Here is a 20,135-nt window from a genome sequence, read left to right on the forward strand (position 1 = left end):
CTGGCATTCTCCTAGCCCTTGCAGTGCCTAGATGGAGGCTTCCTTACTGTACGGCAAGCTTATTACTTCCCTCATCGCCCTTTGTAGGGATAGAGAGCATCTGGTTTTCCTTATCAAAACATTGGTTTCAAAGCCAAGCAATCATTTTCTTATAGAATTCCTCAAGTCCTGCATGGAATCTTTCCATAATAATGCTTGCTTCCCACCCACTCCCCATTTCCATTAACAATATCTACGTAATGCATATGCTATGCGATACAGTTATCAGAAAGTAATGTTACCTGAATGTACACATACAAAACAATATAAGAAGATACTTTTCTAAAAGAACAGATAACCTTAAACATTAATAAGTGGGAAATCTGTGAAATCAAAGCATTTTTTTCTATTTTATATAATAGCCTTTCATTCTTTTTATGATTTTGTCTTTGAAAGCTCTTTCTGCAGATGACAGATGATATTGTTCTTCTATCCTGCTTCAGACAGAATTAAGGGAGGAAGAGGGGAGAAAAGACTATTGTAGAGCCTCTCTGCTCTGCAACACGATTTTTATAATTAATATATACAACTGAGCAGAGAAAGGTACGTTATAATGAAATGCAATTAAGAGGTGTTTGTTCTTTTCCCACACATGATGACTATAATTTCCTTAGCTGTTTAGAAGTCAACCATTTTGTACATATCTTTTCTATTTTTTTTTCTGCTCCTGAATTTGTTTATTTTCAATCAAAAACAAACATGGAGTTAGAGCTTTTGATATTCAGATAACATCATCTTTTAATTATAGTCCTTGGTGATCATTAAATCTAACACCTTTTATGGTATTTCTTGCACTGGCATGGCTTCCAATTTTTAATTAATGGACCTTTAAAAATAGCTCCAAATAAAACTGTAATTTCAATTTACAAAAAAGCTTGGGTTGGACGACAACATTATGTTTTCCTTCCATGTGGAAAGGAACCAATCTGATTTTATGGTTATCTGTCATCTTGGACTTTAATTATAACTCTCCTGTACAACCTGACATTTAGTCATACACGCCGGGCTGCCCTCTCCTCGTGCTTCCTGTTTTCTTTCTCTTTTGTCCTGATCCTCCCCAACTTGAATGGAAAAATAAAGATTGGGAGGATCCAACAGTCACTTGTTGGGGGAGGTGGTACGTGATGGGGTGAAGCCGGGCATCTCTTCGGATCTGCTCTTGATTCTCCCTGGTTATTTTCATTGCTGGAAGTGTTTGGCAAGTCAGCACAAGCATGAAGGACAGACTCATTTAGGACTGCTTAGCTGGGTGCTGAGACACTCACCTTCAACAGCAGAGACCCACCAGCCTGGGAGCAGAAACTAGCATCTCACACAATAGATGCTTGATGAAAATGTGTGCCTTACATAAAGCCAGTAGCTTTCTTGGGATGAACAGGAATAAACACAATTATAGAGCAGGGCCCCTGACATTCAATAACAGGGCATAATTTTTACCCAACATCTTTTAAGTATCCTGGGACCTGCAATTAAAGATCGTGGTGGCATTTGCTCTTATTTACTGTATTTCCTTTTCGAGGATTGTTTAAAACAGACATGGCAAGGAATGGCTATTGCTTCTGAAAAACCACGCTTAATATTTCTGAATCTGCCATTGGGGGAATGGTATCACAGGTTAGTTGGTGAACATGTATTTTTCTCCAGACCTGGACACTTGGGAGGTATAGGAAGAGCATTCAATGCAGCAAATGTTTCTTTCTTTTTATTCTGTATGTGCATAGTTTTTTATTAAAATGACAGTAATAGTCACAAATAAGTAACAGTTAGTAAACAGACAGTAACAGTCAACATTTTTAACAGTAACAGTAAAAAATCTCAAGCAGCTCCATTCAGTCTACAAGTAGGAGTCAAAATACAGAGAGACCAAGATTTACAGGGACAGAACAGTTAGTTGGATCTCAAACAAGCACCTTCTCCCACCATCTCAACTATTTCAGTTCAGCTTCAGAGCTTTCTGTGGGCACAAAAGGATACAAAGATGAGTAAAAACAATCCCTGCCTTTGAGAAACTCTTTGATAGAAATATCCAAAGTAGATGGAAGTTCCAGCTGACAGTGGAAATCACACACCTCATGAGATGCTGAGACCCGGAGTTCATAAGCCAGTCCGCTTCTGGTTTCAGATTTGTCTCTGCAAGGCTATGTCCAGCTCCTGAGTTAATATGGAACTGGCTTCTGCTTGGTTCTTACTGATAACTGAAAAAACACTTCCTTTTAAACTTAAAAAACAAAAGGTCCATCTCAGAAACAGAGAGTAGAAAGTGGTTGCCCAGGGGTGAGGGAAAGAGGGAGAAGTTGGTAAAAGGGTACAAAACTTTCAGTCTGAGGTGAATAAAGTCTGAGGACCTAATGTATAACATGGTGACTATAGTTGATAACATTGCATCATATAATCAAAATTTGCTAACAGTGGAACTTAAAGGTTCTCACCAAAAAATTTGGTAACTATGTGCAGTGACAGACATGTTAATTAACCTCATGGGAGGATCCTTTCACAGTGTGTACATATATCAAATAATCATATTGTACACTTTAAATATCTTGCAGTGTTATTTATCAATTATACCTCAATAGAGCTAAAAAAAAAGTTCCTTTCATGAAAGCGAGCTGCTTGGGAATGGGGAGATCTCAGATTCTTTTTCCTTATCTTCCTTATTCCTGCTCTTTCCAGCCAATGTAGAAGATGAAAAGATGTAATAATAAGCAACTCTGCATAATTGATGCTTCCAGCCCAGCATAATTTCCTTCCAGTAAGAAGTGAAGTTTTCTCAGCAGCTCAGTTATGGTTTCATTAAGTTGCCCTCTGCTTTTTCACTTTCTATGAAAAGTTGGCATGAAACCACTTCTCTGCTCAGCTCTGAACTTTCACAACTTGACAGGCCAGGGTCTGTTTGTTTGTTTGTTTCAAATTTTGGCTATTTTAATACACAGTTTGAACCTAAAAGGTGTACAGGTATTTACATGGTGGTCTCTTCTGTAGGCTTTGAAATTTGTTCCTCTTGGTCTGCCTGCCTGGCTCCGCCTCCCACCCTGCCAGAGGGGGTGGGCCACGTGACACATCACAGTCCCTGCTGGCTGGGGGTCCTCACACGGTGTGGCTGCATGAATACTCAGTGGCTGGGGACCATGCTCTGTTATCTTCCCTGGGCTCAATGTTGGGGCTGTTTGGGTTCCGACTTGCCCACTGTTTTTCCAAGTGACTTTCCAAGTAGCTTTCTCCTCTTGATTGTCAGTGGGATGAACAACTCCATATAGTTGTCATAAAGAGAAAGTGAGACAGTGCTTCAAATAGAAGGGAGGGTAGCCTAGTGGTTAAGAATCCAGGTCAGAATTCAGAATTCAAACTCTGCTCATTCAGTAGCTGTGGATCTTTGAGCCAGATATTTAATCCCATGTAGCCATGGCTCCATCATTTTAAAAATAGAGATAATAATGGTTCCTTCTTTATAGGGTTGTTATGAAGATCAAGTAAAAGCTTTTAGGATCAAACTTAGGACATAGTCACCTACTAGGTCAGGCTTGCTCTCTGTGGGTGTGTGAGAGGTGAAGCTTGGCAAGGGTCAGGTGATCTCTGGATTAAATGTTGTATATTAAATAATTGAGCCTCAGAAGGCAGCATAATCTTTTAGAAGCATAACTGTTGGACTCATTTGCCCAAACTCAGAGCCTCCACCCTGAATAGAATTTTTTTTTCTTGATCATCAATTTCCTCCTGATGGATGCGGGACTGGGAGAAGCCATCATGCAGGGTCCCCTGAGCCTCCTTAAATCCCATTCCTGTAGGAAGTTACTTGCTTTCCAATCAAGTTAAGTTTAGAAAGTTGACGATTGGTGATCTCCTTTCTAGACTGTGTGGGCAAATGCTTTACTATTTTACTCCTATGAAAATGGCCCATCATCCATTTAAACCTATTTCACACATACCCTTCACTGCAGCCAGCTTCTCTTTGTTGTCTTGTATCCAGACCCATGGATGGCAGGGGTAATTGGCACATTATTGTGAGTGATTCAATCATGTTGCTTCCCATGGTCAAGTGAGCTGTAGGGACCTAATGCCCACTCGGACATCTGGGATCAGTTGGCCCTTGAGACAATTGTCTCTGAGCTCCCTGAAAACACAGGCCCTGGGTCACTCTGGTTGATGTGCCCCATGGTGAGATGGTGGCCAGATGCTCTTGGAAACTCACACGTTCCTTCTCCCAGCTCCTCTGCTCTAGCAGAATTCTCCTGCCAGTTATATCTGCCCTGCATCATTTTGATTTATCTTCTATTTCTCCTTTTAGTGTCAGGCTATGCCCAGTGACTGACAATTATAATTATTCCTCAGAAAGCCTCGTATTAATAACAGCCATTGATCCAACTCAGCTGATTCCAAGCATCTTTATTTTCTAACTTCAAATGTGAGACATTAGCTCCTCCAAGCTTGAAATCTGCAGCTTGCAAAAGAGAACTAAGACCACATTTCAAAATAATAGGTAACCTTCCCCTCCATATCAGCCCAAATGCCAAGCCCCCTCTCCTCAACAGACATTTTTTTCTCTTCTTGATCAACATATTATTATTTTAAAAAATCCATTTTGACTTTCCCTTGCCAGAAAAGACTCTCCATGCTCTCTCCTGCACAGCAGGAAGCTCTTTTAGACTCATTCAGATTGGTGGGTGGAGGAGACCACAATTATACCCCATTTCAATGACATGTCTGGGGTTGCAGTGACTCCAGACAAAGAAGCTGAAATGTGTGAAAGTTTCTGTGTCTTCAAGACAGAACCTAAAAATACCTGCCTGAGATGCAGGTTGGGAGCTATTTCCAACAACAGGGCTCCAAGGTTTTCCCGCTGGGAGCTTGAGAGCCTCTGACTTCTTTTCAGCAGGCTGTCTAGGGTACCTGGTGATCAAGGGGTGATGCACAAAGACCAATGTTGAGAGTTAGAAGGCTCCCCAAGAGGCACCTTAGCTCCTGTGGCCCCCCTGCTGTGCCAGGTGACACGCTTTGATGGTTCCATGCTAAGCTTTTCCAAATAGCCAAGGACACAGTGCATGAAAAGAGCAGGGTCTTAGTGACCAGCGCTATTGCCATTGGGCCTATTTCAAGGAGGCTGCTTTGTCGCGGGGAGAGTAAAGAACAGAGACACGTGACTGGGCAAAAGGAGATCTTAGAAGAGATTTTCCAGTTACACCTTCTCCTGATGCTTCAATTATTCCTAAAATAGTGCCTCACCCAGTGGTACTGCAGCCTCCATTTCCATTATTCCTTTGGTGGGGTGCTTACTACCTATAGGGGTATCGCACTATTCCACGTGTGGCCGCTTCCCTTTAAAAATACTCATTCTTGTTCTTCAGTCGAAATTGATCTGTGACTGATATCTATGTATTGGGGCCACAGATAATTTATCTAGTTTCTATTCTGTATTTAAGCAATGTGGATACTTGGAAGCAGTGTTCCTGTGTTCTACAAAGTTTATCTTCTTTAGGTCAATCTCTGTTGCCTTTGACCTTTCTTTTGATGACCATGAGTCTAGCCCTACCTGGTCTTACTGGAAAATCTGCTCAAGGAGCTTCTAACTGTGGCACAGAGGTCATTCCTTCTCATGTAAACATCCAAGAGGATATTCTGGGAACATTTTAGAGGTGTGAGGATTGGGTTTTCTCGAGGGGGTCAGCAATCAATCTTTTCAACCTGAATTCTTTGAGCCACCCAGGCATTGCCTCAGCTAACTTACTCTGGTTTTGAAACGCTGAACTCGAAATCCATGCTTCAGCCACACTCAAGAGCGTGTCTTAACTCGTCATGATGTGTGAGATCCACCTCTTGGTTCCTGAAAAAGTCACTGGGTAACAGGTGAGGAAGAGTGCCCTGATTTGTTGAGCTATCTGAGAGAAAAGAAACATTTATTAAAGGGGAGATATAGAGGGAATCATAGTCTTTTAGACACCTTCTTTATTTCTTAAAAAGGATAGAAAATACTGCATGAAACATAGGGTAATGAAGGGGAGATAACTGTACCAAAAAACCTAGACCAAAGAAAGCTATATCATTTTTGCCTATGGATTATTTCCTCATTTTTTCTTTATTTTTTTGTGAATTTTTCATTCTAAAATATATTTGTTTAATTCAAGAGTTTCAGATTCACAGGAAAGTTGGAAACACAGTATCATGAATGGACCATATATCTTCACCTAGGTTCACCAAGTGTTACCATTTTGCTACATATACTGTCTCTTTCTCTCTCTGCATATACATACACATACACACACATACCACCAAAAGAATAGTCTGCAAACATCATCATACATTTTCCTGCCCTGATTAAATACTTTATCTGGCATCACCCAAGAATAAGGACATTTTCTTCCTCAGCCAGAATACCATTATCATATCTGAGAAAATAATTGATTCAGTAACATTATCCAACATGCAGCTTATACTCGTTTTCTAAATTTAAAAAAAGAATGTTCTTTTGAGGTTTTTAAAAAAATGTTAATCCAGGATTCAATTAACTTCCTTGTGTTTCATTGGCTCATATGTCTTTGTCTCCCCTAATCCAGACAAGTCCATTACTTTCCTCTGTTCTTCATCGTACTGTGCCCTTTGAAGATTCTCAGACATTATCCTGCAGAATGACCCCCATGCTAGATGTGTATGAGCATTTTCTTACAATAATATTCATGTTAAATATTTCTTACAAGATCACAAGTCCCTCCCATAGCATGACACCAGGACTTTCTTGGTTTTGTTTCTTGAAGGCTGTTTTTTGTTTTGTTTTTGTTTTCTTAGGCAGCTCTTAAGGCTTATGCTCTGTCCCATGAGCATGACAGTAACCAGGGCCATAATATGCACACACAGCACTCACTGAGGAGGTGAGAGGAGATGGCTGTTCATGGGTAATTAGAATAGAATTAACAAGATTTTGAAAAGAGGATATATAAAGTAACTTGAAATGGGTTTTACAAAGCATGTATTTACAGACAGAGTGACTCCAAATTATCTGGGCTGATTTTAGTCATGCTTAAGGGTAAATGAGGAAGAATGGATTGGGGTATTTTACATATGAAATTAAAATGTCTTGTGAAAATCCAGTAAGTCTTAGAGATTGCAAGCACAATTAATATGTCCTCAAGATTGACTAACTCTACACACACTAACTGCAACAACTGGTTGTCTTTGGATTATACAGCATGTCCCCAGGTCTTCAGGAGCATCTCGGGGCAGATGGTATTAACCATATGCCCTGGAATGCATCTACTCATGAGCCTCCGTCTGACCTCCTTGTCGAGCCTGGGACACAGCTGCCCTAGGAGGACCCTGCTCCCCTGAGCTGCCTGCCCTCAGCCTTGTGCTCTGTCACCTGTCACTGAACCACATGTCACCTGAATCAACAAGCCAGTGACTGGACCTCACAGAGTTGCTCAGGAAGACAGCCTTTGGTTTTAAACATCTCTTCTTCAGGGTTCAAAACTAAGCTGCTGGGACATGTAAGCATTGGTGGGGGATGGAGCTGGTGTTGGTTATTCAGAGGCCTTGCTGTTTTTCTCCATTGCCATTGTGTTTGCACTTTCAGTGATTCCTGCACTCCAAGTTTCTCCTTCTGCTCTAGCACATAATCCTCTTCATAGCCAACTTCCCACGGACATCAAGTCATGCATATAGCTCCTTGGAAAGCAGTCTCACTTACCTGTGACCCAGATGTCAACACAACCAACACAGTTCAACCAAGACCAGCGTTTTGTCACGTGTTTCATTAGATACCATCTCTTCAGGATAGATATTGGTCTTTCCATAGAATTAGGTACAGAAATACATAAAATATATATTTTATATATATGTGTGTTTTAAATTTCTATGGTCAAATGTGTTGCATTAAACATGCATTAAGCCAGTTGAAGCATTACATTAAACACAGTTCAATACTTCTTTTTTTATTGCAGATCCCTTAATGTAATAATGTGCATCACTAGGGATTACAAATGGCTTTGTAAAACCCATTTCAAGTTACTTTATATATCCTTGTGATACTTCCGCACTTACTGGAACAAGAATCCTTTTACCTTGGAGGAGTTTGTGGAACTACTACCGCTATAAACCTGCTTGTGAAGCTTCCTTATCTAGGGATTGAAATTGGAGAGGATCTCAGTAATGAGCTCTAGCTGGGAACAAGTATGTTTTAGTGTCTTGTGCCAATCAGTTGGTTTCTGAAGTTGAAAGAAAAATTAGCAGGAGGGGGAGGTGTCTTTTATTTGGAGCTCAACACAATTTCAGGGAGTGCTTACCCAGTAGGTTCTAAGTCATTAGTAAAGAAACCTATTTGTACTTCTTAAGGATGTATTTATTTGGGGATCTTTCACCAAACAGCCAAGAGAGCTTTGTTGTTCTTTCAAAGGAATGATGAGATGCACTGTTTCATTCCGGGGTTCACTGCTCCTTTACAGGCACTGTAGATGTGAGAGCCATTAACCTGTGTTTATGGAGGCCTTGAAGGGACACAAGGCCTGTGCTCTTCCTGCAGAAGCAAAGCTTTAGATTTCAATGTTATAATTATAGTGTAAATAGAAGCATAATTCAAGAATCACTACTTGTCCTTTCTCATCGGTCAACGTTCTTCAGGTGTGCCACCAGGATAATTCCCAAAGTGCCAAGTCCTTCCCCTCAAGTCTCTCCCGGACAACTGCAAGGATCTTGAGAAGTACGGTAATACTCGGTTGTGAGCAGGATTTCATCTCCAGGAAAACATGGAGACGGTGGCTGGAGTATCAGTTGCACACAGTTTAAACATTCCCTCTAGTCTTAATTAGCCACATTTGCTTTCCTCTTGGCTTCAGGCTGAGTCAGACCAGCCATGACTGAAGCCTGGCATGACCACGTGACGTGTGACTACATCTCAGACTGTGATAAACGATCATGTCTCTTGACCCACAAGAGTTTGTAACATTTTTTTAGTGTATGCTGAGTCATTACTATTGCATCAGACCAAAGTAAGTGAATGTCTACTGCCATTTTTATAATGAGAGGGAAGGGAGGGAGGGAGGGAGGAAAAACAGAAGGAAGGGAGGAAGGAAGGAGAGAAAAGAAAGAATCATCTGCTTCATGTAAACTTTCTGATCCTCCCAGGCAGGACTGGTGGATGTGTGCTTTCATAATGCAGTACAGAGACCTCTGGGTGTTTGCCATATTGAATCAGTCACTATAGTAAGCTGGTAAAAGCATGCCTGGGATAAAATCATGATACAATCCTAATCAATTAGCTGTGTGAATATGGCAAACAGTTTGAACTCTGTAGGTCCTTTTGCTGAGACTTACTTCGTACAAGCCTGGCCCTAACTCTGCACATATTAATTTATTGAGTCCTTTCAACAATTTTATAGACAGATTTTCATTAAGGGCAATTTACATCCAAGGTCAAGTAAGTTACCTAAGGTTAGTATGTGCTTTTGCTTTTGAGGCTAGGATAAAATAATCCACACAAAGCCATTACACAGTGCTGGGTCCCTAGTAAACACACCAAATTTTAATTTTCATTTGTTATTTTTAGGGTAAAGTTTATGTGCCAGGCATTATTCCAAATGCTTTATGCATACTAATTCATTCAATGCTATGAAATAGGAAGTTTTCATGCCCATTTAATAGATGAGGAAAATGAGGCATAGAGAGACTAAGAGATGCACCCAATGTAACATGATGAGTGGTGGAGCCTGGATTTGAATCCAGTCTTGCTCAGAGTCCACACTCTTATTCTTTATACCAAACCATCACTATTATTGTTGTTTATTTAAGTGTCTATTGGCACTCATATGCTTATGAGTTTTTCAAGGACAGAGACTATTTCAAATATCACTGATGTTTCCTGCAAATTGTCACTCCCTCCTTATCAGCACTACAACCACTGCTCAGAACTTGGAGGTTCTGGGTGAGTTTGTTGTTCAGTCAATGTACTCGCTAGCAGGTTACACATAATTTGAAGAATAATATTGAAGTGGGGATAGTAAATGGCTGCCCTTGAAATGGGAAAGCAAGTCAGGGAAATATTGCTAAGCTCAATTTAAGTGAAATGGAAACAATTCTAATTCTAGTTCAAAGATGTCCTGCGGGCAGGGTATCCTGATCAAGAAGGTCACCTTCTCCTGCTAAATCTGGGATAGAATGTTTTCCTCTGTAATGAGTAGAGGCCACTGAATAGCTTGGCTCCTGTATTACTTGACCTGTTTGTGTATATCAACAAACACTCACTCAGCTCTTAACTGTTAGCTGGATACTATGCTGAGCCCTTTCAAAGTGTTGCCCAGTTTAATCCTCCTGACAACCATCAGAAGGAGATTCTAACAATATTCCCATTTTTACATACAGGCAGACTGAGTCTTGGGACCAGTAGGCTCATGATCACACACTAGTTAGGATTTGAATCCACATCTTCAGAGCTAGAGCTCATCTCAGGCGATATGCCCCTTTCATGCTCATCCTCCCAAGCATGGGTGATGTAGGGGTCTGATTTGGGATAGCTGTGATGGACCCTGAGGCTCTTGCTCACCCTTCTCTTCTTGGTATTTCTTATCAGTTGTAAACATCCAGGCCTGTGGTCCTAAAAGCTCAGCCAAGAAAAGGAACTTAGGGTGGAGAGACGGCTCTAATGGCAACGTGTTATTTCTTCCTTGAAACTGTTCCTAACTACCACATCTGTTGAATACACACAAAACCTCTTTAGTGTAAGTACTGACATCGACTGAGAAAGTTGGGTGCTTAATCTTTGTTTTCAGTACCCAACTCCACTGTGCGTGACTTTATTCTAAAACTCTGCATAGTATAGTCTTTCTTGTTTTCTCCTTAGCTTTTAATGCTGAAATATTTACCACTGTGTTGAGGCACTGGTGCAGACTATGCCATAAAAATTGTCTTTGCTGTCAATGGCAGACAAATACTACTGCTTTTTTATTGGAAAGGGAGGGAAATTGGCATCAGCCTGGAAGTCACTACATGTTCCGTGACAACAACTTAACTTCCCCTCTGGTTGGCTGCTCCACAAATTCGCAAACTCCATGAAACAGCATCAGAGACAATAAAAGAGAAAAATAAAAAGAAAGCAAAGAACAATAAAAAGGCATTCAGATTTTCATAAATTGCAAAAATACTTTTTTTAAAAAGCAATTTCATGTCTTCTCCAGGTAGATGCATAAACTCTTATGAACAAGTTCAAAGCCTCATTCATGTTCATGAAAATTCCTTAACAATTTTTAAAATAAAGGAGTTGGATAGGAGGAAAGGGGGAGAAAGTAAGCATTTGGGCCATGTGAGTTTGGAAATCAGAGAAAGGAAATTCTTAGGCTTTCCCTTGTTGAAGTGTCATGAGTCTTGAAGCTCCCAACGTTAGTGGAGTCTCCTTGTCACAGAGCTCATTAGTATTCATCATTAATTCATATTTTCAAAGCAACAAAGGAGAAAACAGCAGTAGAAAGAATAAAGAAATGTCAAATCCTGGGAGTAACATTTCAGCACAGTGTTGCGACTAAGGTTAGCGGAGGTTGTGCTGTTTTAAAAGCCGATCCAAACACAGAGCAGAGCAGAAAGCACACTTTTTTCCACAGAATGCCAAATTCACCATGTCATTCCTAGCCTATCTCTTCTTATCTGGAAAGTTCCTTTCACTCCACTCCACCAACCCAACCTCTCAGTCCCCTTTGAGAAGCCTCCTTTTATAAAAATAAAGTACAAATTTTGTGCCACATGCTGTGTCTAGAAATTGCTGAGGATTATTTCATTTTGTTTCACAATAACCTATGATGTAATGCCCACATTATCTCCAAGTTTATAGACAAGGTAACTGAGAACAGAGAGTGTTAGTGACTTGCGCAGGATCACCTGGCTGGTCAGTTCTGTGGGATACAAACCCAGAGCCTGTGCTTTAATGGGGGCCACACACCACAAGCAAGACATTGCTTCCATGACATTAACTGGGCGTCTGCCTCTTGAGGCTCCCTCACACCATGACTCTTCGCTGGCCAGACAGGACGCGGTTTGGATTTCTGGCAATCCAATTATAGATTGATAAAAGATCATACATTTAGGCATCAGGTTTCATCAAACCTCCTGTCCTCACTGTGGGGTAGAAAAATAAATAAGCCCAGTGAGGGTTTTTCCCTACAAAAATCATAATTCTGTGCTTTCCCTTGATGAATCGCTATATGTAGCCTCATGTGTAGGAAGCTGTGTTTTCAGCTGCCTTTTTATAATAAATATGTATTAATAGGATACATATGTTCTCTATGTTTCAGCTACTCTAAGCCCTTCCCCTTTTGTTCACCTTTCCCATTTTCTTATTCTTCATGTAGCAAGTCCCTCAGCAAACCTTGGCTGGGTGCCTAGGCCATGTGAAGCTCCAGGCTAAGAACTGGGAGTATAAGGATGAACAGAGTAACGTCCCTGTAAAGTCCCTGAATGCCATGGGAGTTCCCAGATGTGGAGGTTAAAAATTATGATGGAAAATTATAGCTAACATTTATTGACACTATTTGCCATTCTAAGCATATTACATATCATTATCTCTTAATATTCAGTTAGCTGCTATCATGCCCATTTTACAGATGGGAAAGTCAAGGCACAGAAAGGTTAAATGATTGCCTACAAACCCACAGCTATCAAGGGGACAGCTAGGCTTGCAAACTCAGGAGCATTGTTCTTGGGCCTGGACTCAGACCCTCTCTGCTTCACAACTCAATTATACAGTTATGCATAAGGAAGAGAACAATGGACTCAGCTTTCATGGTTTAGGCACAGACTGGGCTGATATTCAAACTTGAGGGCTAAGTAGAAGTTAACCAAGCAGAGAAAATAGCATATGCCGGGCAGAGAAAACAGTCCATGCAAGGGCACTGGGTCTGAGAAAACAATACAGGCAAATAATTTACAGAGGTTGAGTAATAGGAGGGTGTGGAGGGACGAGACTGCAAGAGATAAAGACTGATAAAGTATATTGTCTTTTTGCAGAAAAGTGCCTGGGCTAACTATTTTTCAGGTAATAGGGAGCTACTGAAGAACTTATGGAGGGATGAGCACTCACTGAGCTCTGATTAGAGTATTATCTCCGTGGTCCAAAATGCAAATGATACCAGAAGATGTGAATATGTCAGAAATTCTTTTGGTTTTAGTTTTTAATTCTTTAAGGGTATATTTTCTTTAGTCTTCCAAAGTGTCTCAGTCTACTGGGAATAGTAGTCATAGTTACAGTTGAGAGAAACAAAGGTGGTTTAGGTTGTCAGCCTAAATAACATTTTGCACTGTCCAGGTCTAGAGTGGGGAGTATAGATGGAGCACAAGTTGAGGTTAATTGTGACCTCATCATAGGAGATAGCCTGGGAGGTTACAGGTCCCAATAACTCTCAATATGTGTTGTTTTTTTTATATATATCTCTTTTTCTTACAGAGAACAGCCAAAGGAAAAATAAACCTGCTTAATTGAAGGAGCTGATCAGTTAGGATGTGGCTAATTGAGGCCACATTAGACAAAGTGGTAAGTAATAGAGTCCTTGATTTGATCCCTAGGTGGATCTGTTAGTTTCAGCTAATAGATTTCATCTGTTGAGCCTATTCAGATTGATTTGTAGTATGTGTGTGGAGAAGCCTTCTGAGGCTGCCCCTGGGTCAGTGAGAACCACTGTTGGTAATCCACTAGCAATGTCTGCCAGGCTAACAGACAGCATTGTGGTAGCATATTTGCTAAGTAATGTCTAAGTTTCTGATCAAAAGGAACTCTGACACAAGGCAACAGATATTTGGTATCCTGCTTTAACAAATCTGGAGCTAGTGGAGAGGGAAAATGGTTTGACATGGCCTAGACGGTTCTCTAACCCAGTTCTCCTGGAGCGAACCAAACCAAAGTCCATGCTCAACCTATAAAAGCACAATGTGGCCAAACTCAGCTAATCCCACAACTGACACTGGTGTTGTAAGTTAAAAGATACAAATGACACAATTCCTGTGTATAAATCCAGAGGGACATGGTTAAAACAATTTTGTCCAGTAAAGTGAGGTTTGCTGAACTAGCTTTTTTTTTTGGAAATCTAATTTTAAACAGACCTGTGATATATTCTATTTGTTCCACATAGCTTAAAAGTTCAAAAAAAATTTTTTTTGCATCTGAAACTGGTGAAATTGCTACAGGTGAAACTGAAATTTCCTTATGGCTGTTGTATATCCAGGGTCCTACTATAAACGGGCATAGGGATGGCCTCTGCACAGGTGAGTTGAAATTAAGCATTTTATTATTATTATTATTATTATTGTGCACTTAAAACAAAGGCAGACTCTCAGACTATGCTGGATGTTGTGAGGAAAGCTGCTTATGTTTTCCTAGTTAATTTTGTAATTCCTGAGGTCACTCTGAGTTGTAAGTCTAAGTGAATGGAGGACAAATTCTCAGAACGTCACATTGCATGTATTGTTGCTGGGGTTACTTATTTATTTTCCTCAGGCTATAATTTTTCCTCCTGAGAGGTCGTAATTTACACATCCGCCTGAATTGTCTGTAATATGATCACTACTTTCTCCTTTTCTTGGGGTTTCATACTGAGGATGATAAGGGAATCAAACATACAAAGAAGCATACATAGCCTTTGGCTTCTGAAAGGTTTCAGGCAGGGGCAATAGAGAGGAGATATATAGTGGGAAAATGAACCCAGAAAAACACATTTTAAAATAGAATAATCTAATAGGCAAATGTATCGATTAATACTCACTCTGAGCTTAATTATGTATGTTTGCAAAAATACTGCCCATGGCAAAATGAGAAAGTGAGGAGAGACAGAAAGAGACAGAGAGAGGAGAGAGAAAGATACTGTCCAGATGGGAAATTTCAGGTTGAAAGTAATGAAGTTGTCAATATTTGACTGATCTTGACATACAAAAAGGGCAATTTCCATGTTATCTAACATCACGTAATGGCTACAGAGCTGTTGCATTTAGGACATGCGTATGGATCCCTCAGTTCTAACGGGCACCGAGGCCAAGCTGTGTGCAGTGCCCATGCTCCCATAATTGCGTAAAGATTACTATTCTTTGCACCTTTGAAAGCAGCTCCAGCAGCTTCCCAAGGGGCATCTTGGTGCCTGTGACCTCAAGAGAGAAAAACAAAAATCACAGGCAGAGAAGTAGCTGTTTAAACATCCTTTGATTTCCCCTCATCATTTAGTAAATGCATTAAATTAAGCTGCAGATGTTTCGCTGTCAACACAACGCTGTGTTATGGTGTGTTATTTCCCTGATAGAAACATTTTATATACTGTAAATAAACACAGTTTTGTTAATTAGTTAATGAATTATTTTTTAATGCTCCATTAGGCTTTAGAGAAAAATAGCTCAAGCTATTGAAAGTTCTCATTTTTAATAAACAGACCTTGTAGTAGATATGGAAAGCCAGTGTCTGCTGAAACGGTAGCTCTTGCAGGAATAATTCTGGCTTCAGCTCTCTGTTGTTAAGTTATCATGGGTTGCTTAGGGTATTTTAGGCTTGCATTTTAAGGTTTATTAGAAGCCTGGGTTTGGAATGGAATATCTGAACACAGCATACTGAAGTAGGGGAGAGATATTAGGGATTTGCTCGTTTATATTTTACTTTCTCCTGCAAGAGAGAGATGTTTAAAGCAAGTAGCAAAGAAACAGAGAATTCTACACTTAAGGTCCAAGTCAACCTGAGAAATGCCAGAACTTCAGCAATGAAACAAACCCGCTCAGCCTTCTTCACCCTTGAGTCATGCCGTTTTCCTCCAAACAAGGACGGAGGGCCTTTGCTCGTGGAGTGTCTCAGTCCAGCAGTAGGTTGGAAAAATGTCCAAGCAGGGGACGCGAGTTCTCTCCCGGATGAGTTCATTTCAATAGTCACTGTGTTTCATCGGATGCAGCTGGTTACATTTTTAATAGGCAGATGGCTAATTTTACAGTTCCAAGCCAATCTCTCATTGGACAACATCCAGAAAGCCCGTCGTAGGGTAAATGCCCGGCAGAAAGTTCAACAGGACACTTGGGGGGAACATATGCTAATGTCAGCCCTTTTACTTAAACGTCTTAAAAAAGAATATTCAGTGCTAAGCTGAGGGATTTTCACGGACTCAAGCCTAACACCAGATGGGTGGCCAGCTATGAAGTCTTTAGGGCCTAAGCAAATGCTCTTAATCAGGCTTGGATGGTCAGAGAATCAAACCAGTCATCACAGAGTGATTTTTTAAAAGGACAAAGGTTGTGTGCATATGCAGAAATGACCCGGCTAACCAGACAAGCGCCTTTCGCTTAACTGACGCCCACGGCGGTATTAAAGCTCTGTAGTCCTGTGATTACCTCTGCATCTGTTTTGGGTGCCCCTCCCCATGTGACTCTGATGGAGTTACTAATGTCCATTTACCTCCCCCCAGGTGACAGCCACCTCACCCCAGGGTCGAGGAGAGGTCGGGGTATCTGTTGCAGTTCTAAAAGCTTCCGTATTTTTTAAATGTTTGGAAATCTCTCTCTTTCTGCAGAGCAATGGCTATGTAGATGTCTTAATTAAAAGGAAATTTGGGAATATCTCCCATTTTACAGTGCATGTAATCAACATTTCTTACTCTCCACAGAGGGACTTGGGTTCCCTCTCCACAAAAGGCTTTGAAATGTCCTAAAACAATCCCCCGCAGCTCGGGGTGGGGGTAGGGGTGGGAGTGAATAAAGAACCAAAGCAAAAAACAACAAACATTTTCTGGGAGGTGATAAAAGTCTTAGATGCAAAGTATCCTCATTTTATCCCATGTGATGAATTGCCATAGGGTGACTGGAAAACTATTTAAGAACCACAATGGCAAATGCCGTTGTTTAAATGAGGCAAACGTTGTTTACCTCTAAGCAAAATAAAAGATGAGGATCAGAAGAAAGAGGGGATCAAAAGAGCTTTCTCCAAACAGATTTATAAAAAGAGGGTGATTTTTAAATGATTTCAACTCCTACTTTATAAAAATATTTTATAAGGCACTCTTCTGAAAATAACATGCTTCTGAGGACTTTTCCTCCCCAAATCCACTTCCTGTAAATGGTGACATTACTTTTATCCGGTGCAACTGGCTACACAGGACCTTATTTAAAACAATGCAAAGAAATCCAACAAAGCCAGTAATTCTGCACAAGGAAACTGGCCTTCGCCGCCTCCCCCCCCACTTTAGGCCAGGAAAATAACCTTCAAATCTCAAATTGAATCTATAAGTGCTTCTATCAAATTTTTCTTTCAAGAACCTGGAAAGCGGTTCGTTTTGTTTTACAGAACAGGTTTGAAAAGAGTTTTCTTGCAGAGTTTTTGTTTTATAATCAAAATAACTCAAGGGAAGTGACACGACTTTTCTTTTGAGATTTTTTTTTTCTGGACAAAGTCTAGTAGAGGGAGAGAGAGAAAAAAAATCTAACCAATTCCAAGACTAGCAGACAAAAGTTACACACAAAGGGAAAAACCTCAAAGATAGTTATAAATTATTCTGTCACTAAATTAAAGTATTGGTAGAAGAAAAGTCTTAAAAATGTAAAATGAGTACTACCAAATACCTTCACAGTTAATGGAATTATGGAAACTTCTCTCTGGTGTGAATACCCCCAAATTCATTTTAGCCTCCTATTTTTAAAATGTAGTTTAAAGAAACTTTATGCCATTTATAAAAAAAAGAAGAAAAGAAGAAAAAGAAAAAGGGAAAAGAGGAAAGGAAAAAAGCCAAAAGAAAAACAGAAATTAGGGCAGTTTTTAAACTACAAGCCAACTGTTTGCTCTACTTTGCTTTATTTATTAGTTCTTAAGGTATTTAAAACTTGAGCATTAAAACTGCAGAATAATTTGCAAATGAATGCAGTTGAGGTTGTGAAAATATAACTCACAGCTGAATGTGGGTTATTCAGACAAATGGCTGCTTTGTTCGAGGAGGGGAAGTAAAGTTCTGTGTTAATTTATTACAAACTGCAGCATTTCATCCCTGATGTCCAGGCAACAATGTTTTTTATTTCAAGTAATTTATAAGCACTTCCCAGAGCACTTAGCAGTGAAGTCCTTGGCTATTTTGCTCCCAGAAACAGAGTGTATATGTATTTACTGTGGGAATTTGTTTTTAATAAAACTGTTGTAAGGCATTTTTATTCCTTTGCTTTGTTACATTAAAAACATTCACTGCATAAGTAATGTATTTTATTCCAAGTTGAAAGGCAGCAGATCACAGCCGGCAACTGTATTGGGGGGTAGAGAAGAATGACGAAGAGCAATGTTTAAAGCGAACCAGACCATTTTCCTGGCAGCTGTCGGCATATTCACTGCCTAGGTATCTGAGAGAAGCAGCTATTAGATGACCAAGGGCCCCAGAGGTGTCCGGGAGGTCCCAGGATGTGAGCACACCAACTCAAACTCACATTAGAGAGCTGAATAGGAAAAGGGCACTAAGGTGCAGTGTATGTGCAGATACTACTGCCTGTGTGTGGATACACACATACCAGTGACCAATGGGGGAAATCCTCCAGTTTGCATTAGTTCTGCATTATTTCCTAGAATCAATTCACAACCCTAGAGATTCCAAAATCGGCCTTTCTTTGCATTTTTAAGGAAAACCCACAGATGCTCAGATTCATATTTACACATAGATATCTACAGTTTTTAAAAACAGGATTATTTGGATGCTGTTTGGTAGGTTGAAATTGTGGCAAGGAACCTCAGAACCACATTTGGTTTCTGATTTTCTGTTTTGATGGGAAAACTGTGGAAGGGGCTGAAAGTCACCATAATCCTGCCCCCAAGGTTAGATGCAACTGTTCTGCTGATGGCAAGAGTCCTTCTGGACATTCCAACTCTCCAGGGATTGTTACCCATTTCACTTCCTACAAGTTGAAATCATAGCCCATTTATCTATCTATCTATCTATCTATCTATCTATCTATCTATCTATCTATCTATCTATCTATCTATCTATCTACTATCCATCCATCCATTACAGAGCATTATCCTTAAAATTTCCAATGGGAGAAAGTAATTTGTGTTGGTCCTAGCAACTGATATTATAGGAAGCTGATAGATAATTTCCATATGTATGCATTTGCAACCACGGAATTGCTGTACATTTAACATGTGTCACATGGTGCCTCACATGTGAACATGGTGCAATCTTGGGCTCCAGAGGTAAAGATTATACTAGGCCTTGCAGCCTACTGTGGTACAGGAGCTATATAAAATGCAGCCTCATAATTATCTAGACACATTTGAGAAGTTCTTTATAATTTGAAAATTGCTTTGACTTTTAAAAAGAAATTTGATGAGCAATTACTCTATAATAATAGATTTTTAAACTTATTATTAAAAAAATAACGAGGGAAGTATTTGAATAAATTACCTTTCAGAGAATCTCACTTTTTTTCCTTCTGGCCACTAACTTTTCTAGCAGTGAGGAGTAAATGAAAATACAGATTGCTGTGTTAATTAGCCATAACAATCATATTTATTATTGGTAAAGAAACCATGAAACTAAGCATTATCTTATAGGCCAGGGAATTGAAAGGAACTAGGGAGCAGGTCTAATAAGAATCAGACTTATATACTTAATGTAAACAGAATATTTCTCTTCTTATCTAGTCACTATCCCTAAGGAAAAGAACTGATCAATATTTTCTCCTATGCCTTCTATTTCTTTATTAAAAATCAAAAGACCACCTCCAGGAAGCTTTCCTGACTTGAACCTATGCACTTCTGTCCCATCTTCTAACTCCTAGGTCTCCTAAGGAAGTCTAAGTCTAAAAAAAAATACATACATATATATATATATATATATATTTTTTTTTTTTTTTCAGGGCATCACAGGCAGTCCTCCCTCTGAACCTTGACTATCTCCCCTGGAAAGCTATCAGGTTAACTGGGGAGTGAGGGGGAGGAGGAGAGACGCCAGAAGTTCCCGGAGAACATGGGTGCAGAAGAATGCCGCTCAGGAGCTGGAGGGGTCCGGCCCTAAACCCTTCTGGGGTTCCTGACATCTTGGGTCCCTTGGAGATAAAAAAGACTGTCATGTGCTTTTTCCTTAGTGAATAAATCAATGTAAGAGTTGGTCATAAGAAAGTAATTTTGAGGAAAAATTTTTTTTTTA

At 40.0% G+C, this 20,135-nt stretch overlaps 1 long non-coding RNA gene across 1 annotated transcript; it reads right to left on the reverse strand.

Annotated features, from left to right (window-relative positions):
- Nucleotides 1–1,735: 1,735 nt before the first annotated feature.
- On the reverse strand, nt 1,736–19,826 carry LOC108406107 (uncharacterized). The gene is made up of 3 exons (XR_001855366.3): nt 15,743–19,826; nt 5,759–5,909; nt 1,736–4,923 (listed from the first exon to the last, which is right to left on the reverse strand). It is a non-coding gene; the product is annotated as an uncharacterized lncRNA (long non-coding RNA).
- Between the last annotated feature and the right edge of the window lie 309 nt (nt 19,827–20,135).

Source organism: Manis javanica, chromosome 17 (genome assembly GCF_040802235.1).
Source record: "Manis javanica isolate MJ-LG chromosome 17, MJ_LKY, whole genome shotgun sequence".
Classification (NCBI taxonomy): Eukaryota; Metazoa; Chordata; class Mammalia; order Pholidota; family Manidae; genus Manis; species Manis javanica.